This window comes from Capsicum annuum, chromosome 3, assembly GCF_002878395.1.
Source record: "Capsicum annuum cultivar UCD-10X-F1 chromosome 3, UCD10Xv1.1, whole genome shotgun sequence".
Taxonomy (NCBI): domain Eukaryota; kingdom Viridiplantae; phylum Streptophyta; class Magnoliopsida; order Solanales; family Solanaceae; genus Capsicum; species Capsicum annuum.
This window is the reverse complement of record NC_061113.1, coordinates 49,201,758-49,218,335: the sequence shown is the minus strand read 5'-3', so window position 1 is coordinate 49,218,335 and position 16,578 is coordinate 49,201,758. Positions and strand designations below refer to the sequence as shown.

At 37.4% G+C, this 16,578-nt stretch overlaps 1 pseudogene; it reads left to right on the top strand.

Moving 5' to 3' along the window:
* The first annotated feature begins 14,058 nt into the window (after positions 1-14,058).
* LOC124897386 lies at positions 14,059-14,144 on the top strand (annotated as a pseudogene).
* Positions 14,145-16,578: the final 2,434 nt, after the last annotated feature.

Sequence of the window (16,578 nt, the reverse complement as noted above, 5' to 3'; positions counted from 1 at the left end):
AGAAGATCTTCTCGAAGTTTCTCCCAAAAGGGAAATCGAGCTTCCTCCAGACACTCAACCCATATCTATTCCGACATACAAAATGGCTCCAGTAGAACTTACAAAATTAAAAAAATAGTTGAAATATCTCCTAGATAAGGAATTCATCAGACCTAGTGTGTCCCCGTAGGGTGCACCAGTTTTATTCATGCATAAGAAAGACAGTTCTCTCAGAATATATATAGACTACATTCAGTTAAATAAAGTCATAGTTAAGAACAAGTATCCACTTCCCAGAATTGATGACTTATTTGACCAACTTCAGGGTGTCAGTTACTTTTCTAAGATAGACCTCAGATCTGACTATCATCAGCTCAGAGTTAGGGAATGTGAAATTCTAAAAATAGCTTTCAGAACTCGGTATGGTCACTTTAAATTCTTAGTCATGTCATTTGGTCTTACTAATGCCCAGCGGCTTTCATAAACTTGATGGACCATGTGTTCAAGTAGTACTTCGACATGTTCATCATAGTCTTCATAGATGAAATCCTTTTCTACTCACGCAGTGAGCATGATCATGCAAACCATCTCAGAATAGTATTACAGACTCTCAGAAACCATCAGCTATTCACCAAATTCAGAAAGTTTGAATTTTTTATAAGGTCAGCAGCTTTCCTCGGCCAAATCATTTCTAGTGATGGCATTAGAGTTGATCCCCAAAAGACCAAAGCAATGAGAAACTGGTCCAGACCTATCTCTCCATCAGATATCCAGAGTTTCTTGGGTTTGGCTATCTATTATCAATGGTTTGTTGAGGTATTTTCATCTATTGCATCCCCTATGTCTATATTGACTCAGATAAAGGTTAAATTTCACTGGTCATATTCATGCAAGAAGAGTTTTTAGGAGTTGAAGACACGCTAACCTTAGCCCCAGTTCTTACCTTTCCAGATAGTTCGAACGACTTTGTTATGTATTGTGATGCATCCAAAGTAGGTTTAGGTTGTGTCCTCATGCAGAGAGGTAAGGTTATAGCCTATGCCTCTAGATAGCTTAAGCCCCATGAAATGAACTATCCAACTCATGACCTTGAGTTAGAAGTAGTAGTATTTGCCTTAAAGATTTGGAGGTACTATTTGTATAAAGTGAATGTTGATGTGTTCACTAACCATAAGAGCCTACAGTATGTGTTCTCTTAGAAAGACCTAAACCTCTATTAGAGAAGGTGGTAGGAGTTGTTGAAAGACTATGACATAAGTGTTCTGTATCATCCGAGCAAGGCCAATGTAGTGGCTGATGCTCTTAGTAGGATGTCTATAGGTAGTATTGCTCATGTGTAGGATGGTAGGAAAAAGTTAGATCAGGAAGTTCATCAGCTTGCCCGACTAAGTATTCTCTTAGTCGATTCAATAGAAGGTAGTGTATGGGTACAAAGTAGTTCAGAATCATCTCTAGTTTCCGAGGTAAAGGAAAAGTAGGATAGGGATCCTATTCTAGCTAAGTTGAAAGAATCAGTCAGAGATCAGAAGGTAGAGGTTTTGTCCTAAAGGGAGATAGTGTTTTGCGTTGTCAAGGTAGGCTATGTGTGCCATATGTAGATGACCTAAGACAGCAGATTCTTACAGAAGCACATGGTACACGTTACTTTATCCATACAGGGGGCCACTAAGATGTACTATGATTTATGGGAGATCTATTAGTGGAGTAGGATGAAGAGAGACATAGTAGAGTTTGTAGTCAAGTGATCAACATATCAGCAGGTTATGATCGAGCATAAAAAAACCCAGTGGGTCTATGTAGGAGTTTAGTATTCCCACTTAGAAGTGAGAGGAGGTGAACATAGATTTTGTGACAGGTTTGCCTCGTACTTAGCATCAACACAATTCCGTCTAGGTCACTATAGACATAATAACCAAATTAGCTCATTTCCTACCAATCCATACCTATTTTTCAGCCGAGGACTATGCCAAACTCTATGTTAGAGAGTTGGTCAGATTACATGGAGTTCTATTATCTATTATCTTAGATAGAGGTACATAGTTCACCTCTTATTTTTGGAAGGCATTTCAGAAGGGTCTTGGTAACTAAGTTCACCTCAGTATAGCCTTTCACCCTTAGATAGATGGTCAAGCAGAAGGGACCATTCAGACTTTAGAGGATATTCTTCGAGCGTGTGCAATAGACTTTAAAGGTAGCTGGTATGATCACTTGCCTTTGATTGAGTTCGCATCTAACAACAGTTATTATTCCAGTATTCAGATGGCTCCATTTGAGGCGCTCTATAGAAGGAGATGTAGGCCTCCCATTGGTTGATTTAAAGTAGGAGAGGCCACAGTAGTAGGGCCTGTCTTGGTGTTTGACACCATAGAGAAAGGATCTCGAGTTCGATATTGGTGATTATGTGTATTTAAAAATATCTCCTATAAAAGGAGTGAAGAGGTTTTGTAAGAAGGGAAACTCAGTTCCCAATATATCGTCCTTACCGAATTCTCAGCCATTTCAGAAAGCTAGCTTACGAGCTTGAGTTGCCTTCAGATTTAGCTTCAGTCCAAACAGTGTTCCATATCTCCTTTCTAAAGAAATGCATAGGTGACCCAGAAGTTGTAGCCCCTATAGGGAGTATAGACGTTCAGAACAGCCTATCTTATGAGGAGATTCGAATAAAAATCCTTGATTATTAGATTCACAGATTGAGGAACAAAGATGTCCCTCTAGTCAAAGTTCTTCCGCAGAACCAGTCTATTGAGGGAGCTACTTGGGAAGCAGAAGCACATATACAGACCAAGTATCCTTACCTCTTCTCCGCAAACTCAGATTCAACCCAAGGTAACAGTTTTCCCTTGATTTGCTCAGTTCCATGCTCAGATTTTTATTCATAGACTTGGTATCAGTTACCATAGCATTTTTAGTTATGTATACACATATCGGATATGCATTTTCAGCAAGAGAAATTCAGTTTATCAGCAATTCCAGTCATGCATTCTTGAATTATGTTCAGTCATGTACTCATGCATCAGATATGCATGTTTAGTATGAAATTTCAGAATATTAGTAGTGTTAGTGTGAAATCATGTTACAGTTGTGCATGTTTTGTATCTAAATCCAGTCTATCAGTATTCTCAGCTTATTCATCCTCATTCAAGGATGAATGTTCCCAAGGGGGAGATATTGTAAGACCCGCAAAATCATGAGCTTAACTTTGTCCTTTAATGCTTGTTAAAGGGTCCCAGACTTAGAAAATTTTAGTTATGTATTCAGACTTAGTGTTATTTTAGCCTTAGAAGGTTGGAAATTCTATTTCACGACCCTCATGACCTTAAAGTAATGATTTTTAAACTGAATCATGTTTAGGAATATCAGTGGGTGTTCACGAACATGTTTCAAATTTTTCAAACCTCATTTGAAACACCTTTGAAAGCTCAAACCAGTGGATCGATGCGATCTTGACGTGCCGTATTGCCCATTGCATTGATGAATATTTTTCTCCAGCTTCCAGTAAAAATTCCAGTGAATCGATGTATACTCAAGATGGCGCGTTGGCCATCGTATCGATGCCAACAACTCAGCACGTCGGTCTGTGAGTCACTAAATCAGTTTTCATTCATTAAAAAGGCTGCATCCTCAGGGCTAATTGGGTCTTTACCCACCTTATGTCAGCCCCCAAAATACAAGATTAAGCCCCTTTAGAGGCAAAATCCATTCATTTTTCTCAAAATTTCTCAAGAAGCAAACCCTAGGATCTCTAATTTAAGATTCAACCTTTAAGAACACTCCATCATTCTTCGCAAATTTTCTTCCACCCTTGGAGTTCAAGAAAATCTTTTTAAATACAAGTTAATTGATTTTATGGATTTCATGTTGGATCTTGAATGTGTTAATGATTATGATGTTAATGGTGGTCTAATTCCATGATGTGTCCCAAGTTTCACGCAAACTAGTTAATTGTGAACTGAATTTTTATGAACCACATATTAAACTCTTGAATTGCAAGTTGAATGTAGAATTTTTGATATTACTACATGTTTATTGATATGTGAAATACCGATGCTCTCCAAGTGTTTGATAAATTGCTCATGTAAACAAAGAAAAGGGGGAAAACAATCATGTCATGTTAGCTTATGTGCAAGTTACATCATGCAAGTGTTTAATGGAATGTATCTATGAATGAGTTATGATCAGTGCATATGGTTATGCCTTTTAAGTTTATGCTATGATTTATTTTTCATGCTATCGAGTCCTGGGTGTATTCAATACCCCAAAACTTAGTTGTTTACATAGAGCTTTCGTAGTTACAGATCAGTCTCAGTAGTGTCATGAGTAGTAGTTTCAGTAATCGGTCACAGTTACAGTTTAGCATTCAGTTCAGACCTCAGTAAATCCAGCTAGTCAATAGAACTCTGTAGTATTCCATTAGTTAACAATTTAGTAGTACTCCATCAGTTAAGGAAATTCAGTGAACTCAGATCAGTTAAGTTAGACAGTACGATCAGTAACAGTTTAGTCCAGCCTAGTACAGTTAAGAACTCAGTCTAGTGTCTATTCAGTTGGGAGTAGGATTCAGCACCGAGTGAACCCAAGGATGGGGACTCACCTGCCAGTAGAGGGTGCGATCCTTAGAAGAAGTCCTTTGTTCCAAAACTATAGCCAGCGTAGATTGAGAGATCAACCTGCCAGTGGAGGGTTGATGAGGTATCCTACCAGCCAGTTGAGGGTACCACCATTCTTATTCAGAGCACCTACCTGATGAGGGTGACTCAGCTTGTCCTTACCCATAGCACAGTACTGACACCCTTCCAACTGGGTTACAAGTTGGACCCTAATCCATTCAGAAAGGGGTATGTCGGTTAGATGATTACCTCTCATAGTCTTAGTTTAAGACTTCATAATATAACTTCGTTTAGTTCTATAGAAATCAGGACTATCAGACACAGTCACTCAATTCAGTATGGAACTCAGAATAGTTCCACAAAATTAGGATTATCACACAAAGCCACTCAGTTAACTGTAATACAGTATCAGTAAACAAAGATATTAGTAAGTCAGTAAGTCAAAACTAATTATCCAGTGTTATCATGACCTCAGTTACAGTTTACGTATTCATACATGTACTCTTATTCAGTTATGTTCATGCATATGAACCCACACATATCATCCTACCTCACTTAGCATACCAGTACATTCAAAGTACTGACGCATACCTTTCTTTTGCGCTATGATACCCTATTTCATAGGTTCAAACACATGGGCTCCCGATCATACTTAGTAGCCCAATCCATCAGCAGCAGACTAGTGGTGAGTACTCATAGTTCGAGGACATGATTATTACTTCAGTATATTAATTTATCAGTTTTCAATATTTGGGGTTAGTTGGGGGCTTATCCCATCAATCCCTTATTCAGCCTATAGAGGATCATCAAACTAGAGTATTTCAAACAGATGTATTAGTATTCAGATTTCAGTATTCAGTATCTACTTTCAGTTTTAACCTTATGGAAAACTTTTTGCCTAATTTCTGTATAATTACAATATTATTATTCAGTTATTGGAGGAGGTACCAGTCATGGGTTAGCTTGTGGTCCCTCATATTACAAACACCGTGTAGCGTTTGGGGTACAGACTCGGGGCGTTACACTAGGTTTTTTATTGTTGTTGTTGTTGTTGTAAATTCCTCATCAAGTTTATTTGATTTAGCTAACACCTATTTTTATTCTCAAATATCAATATATTACACCTGTGGTAAGAAGGGACACAAATAATACAATTGTAGACAAAAATATAAAGGTGTGTGGGTTTAGAGACCCAAAGGAAATAAATATAACCCTCAAGGACCTAAGACTAATGGGGTACCTAAACAAAATTGATCTTCTTGTTTTGCAGGGACATCTCCGCAAAAAAATATTGGAAAGGAATGTGGGCCATCGATAGCGGATATTCTAGACATATGATCCGAAAAAAATAAATTTTTTGCTCTCTAAAGGAAATAGAAGAAGGATCAAACAAATTTGGTAATAAAGGCAAAGATGACGTTATAGGAGTCGACTTAGTGAAGTTCAACTCCTCCTGTAAACTCATTGAAGTATATCTCATGGACGGACTCAAACACAACCTGCTCAGTATCAGTCAACTTTGTGACACAGGATTTGGAGTCTCCTTCAAAGCTGAGAGTTGCTCCATTAAATATAAAAAGAGAGATATTTCTCTTATCGGTGAAAATGTTGACAATATTTATGTTCTTAATAATATTGACTTTGCAACTATAAATTGTATGATTGTGCAAACCAACAACACTTGTTTGTGGTATAGAAATCTTGGACATGCAAGTATACATGCCATTGAGAAACTCTCAAGACTTGACTAGTGAAAGGTCTGCCAAAACTCTAGTTTGAAGAAAGATCACATTTGTGATGCTTGTCAACTGGGTAAATAAATTTGAGCATCGTTCAAAGTCAAAGACATTGTCGTCAGTGCCATCAAACCCCTTCAAACAATCCACATAGATTTTCTTGGCCCCACCAAGATCGCATATATTGGTGGAAAAAGATATGTATTTGTTATTATTGATGATTATTCTTGATTTACTTGGATAATTTTTCTTGCCCACAAGCTTGAAGCATTCACTAATTATGAGATCTTTTATAGAAAAGTACAAAGATAAGTACGACACTTCATTACCTATGTTCATAGTAATCAAGGAGGAGAATTTGAAAACAAAGCTTTTGAGGAATATTGTGCTCAAAACGGCTACTCTCAGAACTTCTCATCTCCTTGATCTCCCTAATAATGCTCAACTCACTCCCATAATTAAGGGGTAAGGCAGTCGTTGTCAAGTAACCTAATGAAAATTAGGGTCAAATCTCAAGGAGTGAATGCTATAGACTTCCAACTTATGGGTACTTAAGTTACTATAAGGTTACCCCGAATGCTAATGGAAATAACATGCATAAGTAAATGGGGGGATTTGTTTGAAAGTTCTTCACAAAAATTTTAACAAGTACGTGATGAATGCTATCATTGGTTTGAATTCAAGGTTTGGAGAAATTTTGGGATTATGTCTCCTTAGAGGTGAAGCATGTGGGACAATATTGGTTTATCATGGGATTTAGTTGTTAATTAATGGATATGCTAGGTAGAAGATCATAGGGGTCAATCTTTCAACAAATCCCCAACGATTTCACCAATTGGCCGTTTTAAGCACCTAACAAGTGTGGAGTTTATATAGCTACCCAAAACCTCAACCAAGCATCCTTATTTCTAGGATGATGCGCTTGACATATTTTACACTCCCTAAATACTTATTTCTAAGACTGCAAAGGGTAGTAACCATAGACTTAGTTATTCACCATTGTTTGTCCCCCGATAACCCTCTTTTGAGTATGTTATGGGTTACTTAATATTCACCTAAATCCCTTTTTCAAGAATAAAAAAGGATTTCTAGAGCTTGGAGCTTTCACCCATCAAAACCATTTGGATATTTAGAGTTTTCACCCATCAAATTCTAGCACCTAAGCTCAAGTAATGGTGAAATCCATACTGAAAAACTAAAATCCATGCAAATAGAAGAATACCCATACACAATCACACTCTAGTTCAACATAGTCCCAATACTAAATTATTTAGCTACTCATGAAAAAAGTAAAGAGGGATATACCATGTGGGTCAATCAAAGCATTCATTTTTCAACAAGAAACTAAGAAATTTAAGCCTCCAAAGTTGATTACACACTTTCCTAATTAGGATTTCAAGCTTAGAATTCAAAACTAACTTATGAGATAATAAATACCTAGGAAAGGGTTTTTGCTTATATATGATTTGGGATTCGTCCATAACATTTTACAATTCTGCCCTTAGGCCAGTTCTCGCTAATCTGCGATCACGTGTGTTTGACTATGACCGTGGTTTGATTTCGCAACCGCATTGGTCTGACCATCTTGACTAACTATGACCATGGCTAGAGGACTGCGATTACGGTAACCGAGGTTGATGTAATCGAGGTTTTCATCTGCACTCTTCTTTGCTTTCTCTTTATCATTTTTAGCTCCAAACCACATCTTTTGACCTCTTTAGCTTTTTTACCTGTATCGAGTGGATATTAAAGCATCTAACCACAAGTTTGTCTCATTTATGCATTCAAATCAAGGCACTGTTCATGATTAATGAGTATTAATGAGTGGTAAAAATATCACTCATCAAGACCCCCAATTAAGACTTTGCTTGTCCTCGAGCAACACTACCCCTATATTATAAGACAACATATGCCCTTATTTTATCAATCAATGATCATAATGACTTAACTTGAGTGCCACCACTAAAAGCATTTCACATATGGGCAAATAAGTTTTTAATCACTCCCCTCATTATAAAGTGAAATTGCAAAGGATGCAATAGAATTTGCGGTGCAACTATGTAACAACTACTAACACTCTAAAAATGCTATACCTTCATTTATGATAAAATCACCCACCTTTACTCTCGCATGCCTTTTGACGAGAAAGAAAAATTTCACACACCTAGTTACTAATAATGCAACAAGGAATTTTAAGTGCAAACTCTCACTCTCTCATGAAATTCTCCATGTTAACAAGCACCATACCATAGGTTTACCCAATTTTCAACAGCCACTACAAAAAAAGTAAATGGTTAGAGATCTCGAAGGACTTTCTAAGCTTATAACGTAGGGTCGGGTTAAGGTAGGATATTATTTTGGAAACAACATAGCTATTCCCTTCCTTGAACATCTACATCACACGTTTCAAAATTCATTTTTTTCCTTTACAACTATGGGCCACTCTCCTTGATTTCTTTCTTTTATCATGCCTACTTTTTGCTTCCTTTGCTCACCCAACTTCTTTTATCTCATTTTCTTACAATGTTAAAGCTATCTTTCCTTTGTTGGGTCCTTTCGTCTTTTATTTGCTTCTTTTAAAAAAATAGGAATATTGGGCATACACTAACTCTTTATGGTGCCAAAATTTCTTCCTTCAATCTTTACCAACCCCAACTTAGGCTTTTTGCCTCAAATTACATTCTCAAGTTCAAGAAGGGCATGGTTCAAAAGAGGGTTAAAAAGAATGGTTCATGGCTTGTAATGTGTTTGCCAAAGAAAGGTCCAAAGGATCAAAGTGGGTACTAGGGATTATACTTATGCAAGGGTAGGCTTTTTAGGCTTAAAGTGGGTACCAAAATCACAAAGATGACCTAAGATTATTTCTCCAACCAAGTACAATCTAAATTAGCTTTGAAAGAATAAAGGGGAGAGTTCTAGATAGTACAAGTACACAAGAGATGAAGACAATCAACCTCACACAATGGTATGTAAATATCGTCAAGAGGGTTCAATTATTCTGCCCGATCGAGATAAAGATGGGGTATTTATTAAATTTCCAACGTCAAATCTCAGAGTCATAAAAAGAATAAAAATATCATTATAAAGTTGCTTACGTCCATGTCTTTGAATTTTGTAAAAAGTTTTAGACGGAAGGGGTTGTTTGCCTTCGTATCTGCACCATGCATAATTTGGTAACTATGGAAACAACCCAAGCCATAGTCTCACATTATGAATCATAGTATGGATGAACTACCCATATGGTTAGTCAAACTTCACCAATAGATATTAATGTGATCCCAAAACACCAATGCTACAGGTACTCAGACTTTTCTTATATTTTATAGCCTGAATGCCATGGTACTCAGACTTTCCCTACACCTACTGATAGAAGCCCAATCACGATGGAAAGACTCATCTAGTGTAATTCAAACTAAAATATCCAGCTAAAAACAAATAACTAGTCCATGCAAATATGGTCACCATCAGAGTGCCTAGATATTATAGCCCAAATAAAAATAAAGGTAAGGATTATCCAAAAGAGCAAAAAAGTATGTAGAAATATCAATAAATACAGGCAAAAATGTCATGAATAAGGAAACACCCCGAACTAACAAGGTAGAAGTGTCCCCACTGCATAAATAATCAAGGGTAAAAGAGATAATGGTGCTCCCTAAAACTGCATCAAGGTCTACCATCACTGGATTCTATATCATCGCCATCTTTTTCACGGTCGGACCACTTAGCTGGGGAATCATCATTACTATCTATCCAAGAAGAAAGAATTCCATCTCAAGGCCTTAGGACTTTCCATAATTTCTTTACGTCCTACCGTATTCTATTAAAGAATTCATCCCTCTTCTTCTCCCTTATCACTATTTTGTCATGTGCGATCCGAAGGTCTCGGTGTAACTCTACCAAGGAGGAGTAGGCCTTTTCAATCTTATCAATTATAGATTCTTGCTTTCTTTGGTTCTCCTTATACTTCTCATAATTGACACATGATACATAGAAATGCTGAATGGTGGAAGATTCTCCCGGCCCTTGGGGCAAACTAGACACAAGCTCTTTGATTGTTGTAATATTTACTTCAATCTCTTCAAGAGGTACCGTGGTGGTTGGCCTATGAAACTTGGGCTCACTGCATGCCGGCGTTTTTAAAGCGATCTTTCTTTTCTTACTCTTCTCTAGGACACCCTCGCCTTAAATCCTCAAGGGGTAAATAGGGGCACTAGGATGTACCCATGTGTCACTTGCATACTTTTTCACCTTTGCTCTCCTGCAAAGCTTAGTATTAAAGAGGGGAAAAAGAGATGTGTACCACCTTGGCTCTTAAAATGATCTATCTCATTGACCACAAGTTAACCAACATCAAATGGGATACCATCTCGAATACAAACAACCATTCAAGCATGCAATTTTAGGACTACTGTCATGTAGGTGCAAGGAGACACTCGACTACTAATGATGTGCAACCATATCTGAGCCTTGAAAGTTAAGTCATTCATGGAGATGTTGCTTTTAGTATTGGTCCATAAGACTTCCTTTCTGGTACATAATCGTTGTTCTAACCAAATCCCCAATTTACACCCCTTTACTTTGAATTCACCCATGTCTGCCTGCTTGAGCCCTTAAACATAATTCGTTTACTTAGCCCCAACTTTCACCAGCTTTCCCCGTATCTTTATAATTATATTGAATGGGTCTGAGAAAGATACTTCACTGATATTGGCATAAAATTACAAACCCATTGTTCATTTGAAATTTAGGGATCCGAGGTAAAGCACTTCCACCCTATGGCTTCAAGTTTGTCATGAAAAGCTGGTAGTTTCTTCGGTACATTATCCAAACAAATTACTCTTTCCAAAAACAGCTTTGTCTTTGAAAGATCACTATAGTAGTAAGTGTGGCATTCGAGTGCCATGAATCTGATATGATCAAACTTATCCAAGAGGTTTTCCTCAAAGCACTAAACACATATTATATCTTTCAACATTATTTCAATCATGCAAGATGTGCTAGATTGATTATTAAACTTCATTGGACTAGGTGCTTGGGGTTGCCTGACAAAAAATTGGAATTATAGGATTTTTTAAATGACAGGAACCTGTCCTCAGTTACCATAATCGCAGATCATAATTGCTTTCACATTATCGCGGTCGTGGTCTATGATCGCGATCATGACACCTGAGGCTGGTTCCATGTCAGTTCTGCATGTTCAACTGCCTCCCAATTCTAGACTAGTAGCTTGTTCTATAATATGGGTGCAAATGAAGGTCATGTGAACAATGCTACCGATGTGTGTGAATGTGCCCTCCAAAAGTAAATGCCACTATTGAAAGTTCATTTGAGCAATTTGTCAAATACAAAGTGTGTATATCATATTTGTCTACCTTTTTTACACACTATTGGGTACTCAAGGTTTCCCTACTTATGTGCACACCTCAATCAAGAAATCAACACCACAATAATAACAAGTATGATAACATGTAAAGCATAACAATTAAAACTTTAGGCCCTTCATTAATCATGCACTCAATTGCCTATGTTCAAAAATAAAAGCAAAGATTCATACCACCTACCGAAGTTGTGATGCAAGAGGGATGTGCACTAAGACTATTTGAGAGCTTACAACTTGTCCAACAATGTAGCTTAGATTTGACAGTACAATCTTAAAAAGGGAGTGTAAGAGAAATGAAGGAGACTAGGGGTCGGTGGTTAGGATCCGCGATCACAAACACCCGTGTGGCCACGATCATGTATGGTGGCAGCAATCGTGGTAATTGAGAACAGTTTTTACTCTCGTATTTTCCCCTGTTCAGTATTTTACTTAATTTTCACAAAATTTCCCCTGTTTGGCTTTTAAAAGAAGACTTTCACATTTGCCCCTTTTAAAGTTCATTCAATGAAATCCAAAGTGACACAAATCTATGGATTATTCAAATGAAAAGACAATATCTACACTATGAGAACATAATAAAAAGGATACAAGCCACTCTCGTGGCATTTGTGGGTTGCCTCCCACCTAGCGCCTTATTATCATCGTGGTACGACGTCTTTTTTCATTTAATCTCATGAAAAGTCCTCAAACCCCTCATCTTTCACTGTCTTATTTTCAACATCCACCACATATACTACTTGGAGCTCCATGGTTTTCTTCTTTGACTTGTAAATTTTGAACAAGACCTCATCTTCTTGTACCTAAAATTCCATCTCCCCCAACTCTAGATCGACAATGGCTCTCCCAGTGGTGAATAAAGGATTACCAAGAATGATAGGAACCTATTGGTCCATCTTACAATATAATACAATGAAATTCGTTGGGAGAATGAATTTGTCCACCTTTATGCGGACATTAAATAATATACCCACCGTCCTTTCTATGGACTGGCCCACCATTAAAAGTCACATCGAGGTTAGTGTAGGAGTGTCCAAGCCAATTTTCTTATAGATGACATATGACATTAGGTTGATTCTTGCTCCAAGGTCACAAAGAGCTTTTACAAACCCACGAGTCCCAATAGTGAAAGGATAGTGAATGCTCCGGGGTCGTTTTTCTTTTCCACAACTTTGCAATCTATGATATCACTACATCCATGAGTAACTTCAATGGTATCACCCTCAACGAGCTTCTTCTTGGACATTAACTTCTTCATTAACTTAGCATATCCTGAAATCTCTTGTATCGCCTCGAGTAGTGGGATATTTATTGAGAGGTTTCTAAGTTTTGTCATAAATTTTCTTAATTGGTCACTTTTTTCCTTTTTATGCAACCGTTGAAGGAACGGAGAAGGAATATAGATGGTTGGCTTTGCTTCTCCCTGTGGCTTTTCAACTTTGACCACTTCCTCATTTCTTTCATCTATCTCTTTCTCATCATTTGCTTTTCTTCTTTGAGGTGTCACCTCCTTTGCCTTGGTCTTGGGCATATTTTTACTCAGATCTCCTATAAGGGTCTCTTCAAGTGCTTTCCCACTTTTAGTGACAATTGTTAGGACTTGTGCTTTATTTTTTGGGTTAGCAATTATGTCACTCGAAAGTTCACCTTTAGCCCTTGCATTTAGTTGCGAGGAGATTTGACTGACTTGGGTCTCCAATTTTTTGATGGAGGTGGAGTGATACACCACTATTTGGGATAGTACATAGAAGTCACCCTTCAACTCATGGACCATTTTGTTCGTACCTTAAACTCTACTCTAGCCAAAACATCTTCGGTCTTGATCTTTTCGAGGTCAATTTCATTTTACTCTTTGGAATTAGCCCTATCATGAGGAGGAACGTAGCGGTCAAAGTCATATTCCCTATCTCTCCAATCTCTATCTTAATCATGATCCATCCAATTTTGGTTCCTAGCTTGCCTTTTGTAGGCGGGGCAGGAACCCCCTGAGTAGTTTGCCAAGTACCGAATTTCTTCATCCAACTTCTTTGCCTCATCTTCATCTTCATAAGGCTTTGATATTATGGCGTTTACCGTTTTCGCGGGTACACCCATAACATGTTTCATTAGAAACTCAAGTTGGGTCATTATCTTGGCCATGTTCTCCTCTTTCTTCTCTTCTCATTTTCTTTATAGGGGTCTTAGGAGCATCGACATCATGGGTGTGCCACCCCAATTTTGTTTAGATACTCCACCTATCAAACGGAAAGCCGCAAGATGATGAAATTTCATAATAGAGCCACTCACCATATTATCCATAACCATTTTGTTCAATTGGTCAAGAGCTCTATAAAAAATTTCAAGGAGCATCTTATTTGGGACCTCATGATTTGGGCATTGGGCTAGCTTTCAATTAAATCTCTCCCATGCTTCAAATAATGGTTCTCTATTACATTGTCTGAAGTTTACAATCTCATCCCGCTTTTGAAGCATTTTTTTATGGTGGAAAGTATCTATCAAGGAACACTGTGGTGAGCTCCTCCAAAGATATAATTGAGCTAGGTGGAAGTGAGTGGAGCCATAAAACCGCCTTGCCCGTTAGTAAAAATGGGAAGAGTCGAAGCCAGATAAATTCTTATGTAATATGCACTATTATAAATGGCGCACAAACTTCCACAATGATTTTTAAATGAACATTTGGGTCCTCATATGCTTAACCCCCATATAATCCTTTCATTTTCAATATGTGAAGCATAACTCTAGTCACATGAAACACACCATTACCATTGGTTGGTGGGATGCGGATAGCGCTTGTTTACCCTGCTTCATTTAATCGGCCATCATCATCTAGTGAGGCATCAAAGGGGGCAAAATTACTTGTATTATCGCTCATCGCTCCATTAACACTTTGATCACCTACAAAATAGTCAAAAACAACAAATAAAGTAAATTACCCCACTCCGGGTATTCCCAAGTAAGAATAGCACCACACAAGTGAAATCTATATTTCACTCCCCGGAAACGGTACCATTTTTATAACACTCAACTCACTCCTATAATTGAGGGGTGAGGCGGTCATTGTCAAGTAACCTAATGTAAATTGGGGTTGAATCTCAAGGAGTGAATGCTATAGACTTCTAACTTATGGGTACTCAAGTTACTATAAGGTTACCCGAAATGCTAATGGAAAAAACACGTCTAAGTAAATGGTGGGATTTGGTTGAAAAATCTTCACACAAACTTTAACAAGTTCGTGATAAACACTATCTTTGGTTTGAATTCATGGTTTGGAGAAATTTTGGGCTTATGTCTCCTTAGAGGTAAAACATGGGGACAATGTTGATTTACCATGGGATTTATTTGTTAATTAATGGATAGGCTAGGTCAAAGATCATAGGAGTCAATCTTTTGACAAAATCCCAACGATTTCATATTGGCCCTTTCGAGCACCTAACAAGTGTGGAGTTTATATAGACACCCAAGACCTCAACCAAGCATCCTTATTTGTAGGATGATGCTCTTGATATGATTTATACTCCCTAAACACTTATTTCTAAGATTTCACAGGGTAGTAAACCATAGACTTAGTTATTCACCATTGCTTTGTCCCCCGATAACTCTATTTCAAGGATGTTATGGGTTAACTAATACTCACTTAAATTCCTCTGTTGATGATGAAAAAGGGTTTCTAGAGCTCAGAGATTTCACCCATTAAACCCATTTGTATATTTGGATTTTTCACCCATCAAATTCCAACACATAAGCTTAAGCAATGGTGAAATACATACTCAACAACTAAAATCCATGCAAACACAACAATACCCAAATACAATCACACTCTAGTTTAACATAATCTCAAGACTAAATTATTTAGCTACTCATGAAGAAAGTAAAGAGGGATATACCATGCGGGTCAATCAAACCATTCATTCTTCAATAAGAACCTAAGAAATTTAGCCTCCAAAGTTGATTACACACTTGCCCAATTAGGGTTTCAAGTTTAGAATTTAAAACTAACTTATGAGATAAGAAATACCCAAATAAGAAAGGGTTTTTCCTTATATATGATTTGGGAATCGTCCATAATATTTTAAAATTCTGCCTTCAGGCTAGTTCCCGCTGATCTGCTATTGCGTGTGTTTGACTGCGACCATGCCTATGAGACCGCGGTTAGATTTCATGACCACGTTGCTCTAACCATCTTGACTGACCACGATCAAAGCTAGAGGTGCGGTTACGGTAACCAAGGCTAATGCAATCTAGGTCTTCAGCTGCACTCTTCTTTGCTTTCTTTTTATCATTTTAAGCTCCAATCCATATATTTTAATCTCCTTAGATTTTTTACCTATATCAAGTGGATATTAGTGCATCTAACCACAAGTTTGTCTTATTTATGCATTTGAATCAAGTCATTGTGAATGAATAATGAGTATGAATGAGCGGTAAAACACCACTCATCACTCCCAAACAAAATAGTGTGGTGGATAAAAAAACCGATCGCTGCAAGAACATGCTTTTAAAACATGATCTTCCATATCACTTTTGGGGAAGAAGCACTAAGCATAGCATATCACATTCTCAACAGTTGTCTCATCAGAACAATCCGAAAGAAAACTCTTTATGAGCTATAGAGAGGGAAAAAGCCTAACATCAATTAATTTCATTCTCTTAGTTGTAAACTCTTAATACACAATAACAATAAGAATAATTTAGTTAAATTCAACTCACAAAATGATGAAGGTATTTTTCTTGGATACTGTCCCACCAATCGTGCCTACTGAGCCTATAATGAAAGAACTTTATATGTTGAAGAATCTATTCATATTGTATTTGATGAAGCTAACCACTATCCTATGAGTTTGAGTAATGATGAAGAGTAGTTAAATGATCTACAATAAGG